We start from the raw sequence: 926 nt of genomic DNA on the forward strand, positions 1-926 counted from the left end.
TTGTTTCTTCAAGTCATATATGGTGGTCATTCCAACACCATACTCTTCCATAAGATGTTTCACACTTACACCGCTGTCCAATTTCTCCAACAGCTTTACCTTCTGTGCTATAGATGAAGATAAATGCTTCCTCTTTTTCTTATCACTGTTATCCACGGGGGTATCTGCTGCCCTTTTTGACATTTTCAACAATATCTTCACACCACAAAGCAGAAAATAAGTAAAAGAACACAGTGAGTAATGCACTCGGGTCATGGCCCCATGTATGTCATCATGGGAAACCTGCTGTTGGCATGTCTGGTCTTCACATGTGCCATTTTATTACCCTTTGGGTATGCTTGAGTGGAGTATGCACGGAAGAGATGTATCACAGCTGAAGGGGGCTGGGAGGGTATTTTTTCTCTGGGGATGCTGAATGAAAAGCTGTGTACCTGCATTTTAACTGTGGCCCATAACGTGAGGTCAGGTGTGAAGTCTTCCACTTGTGGTACCGTGGCAGTGTTCAAAAAGTTTTAGATATTGGAGCATTTTGGATTTCTGATTTTCGGATTAGGGAAGCTCAACCTGTAATAGTTATTTAGTAAATCTTAGTTAAGACTTTGGGTATACTTCCCAGAAACTGAGAAAGTAGCTTTATGTCTGAATAACAAATCCTTCTGCTAGTCAGGTGGTTTCAAATTCTGTTTTCAACACAATTGAAGAAGGACCAAACCAAATTATCAGCTGATAGAACATTAAAAATTTTTTTGGTTAATGATTACTATGTGAGTTTTGGTGGTGTGAAAAAGTTTTTAAAAGCTTGAGACACTGGTGTAACAAAACCCCTTTCATTTGTATCTTCCTATTTATGTGAAAAAAGATATCTTATCTTACATCTTTGAAAAAAAACTAATAAAATTATATCTGAATCTATCTCATTCTAGAAA

The sequence above is a fragment of the Galeopterus variegatus genome, unplaced genomic scaffold, assembly GCF_000696425.1.
Source record: "Galeopterus variegatus unplaced genomic scaffold, G_variegatus-3.0.2 Scaffold3932, whole genome shotgun sequence".
NCBI classification, from domain to species: Eukaryota; Metazoa; Chordata; class Mammalia; order Dermoptera; family Cynocephalidae; genus Galeopterus; species Galeopterus variegatus.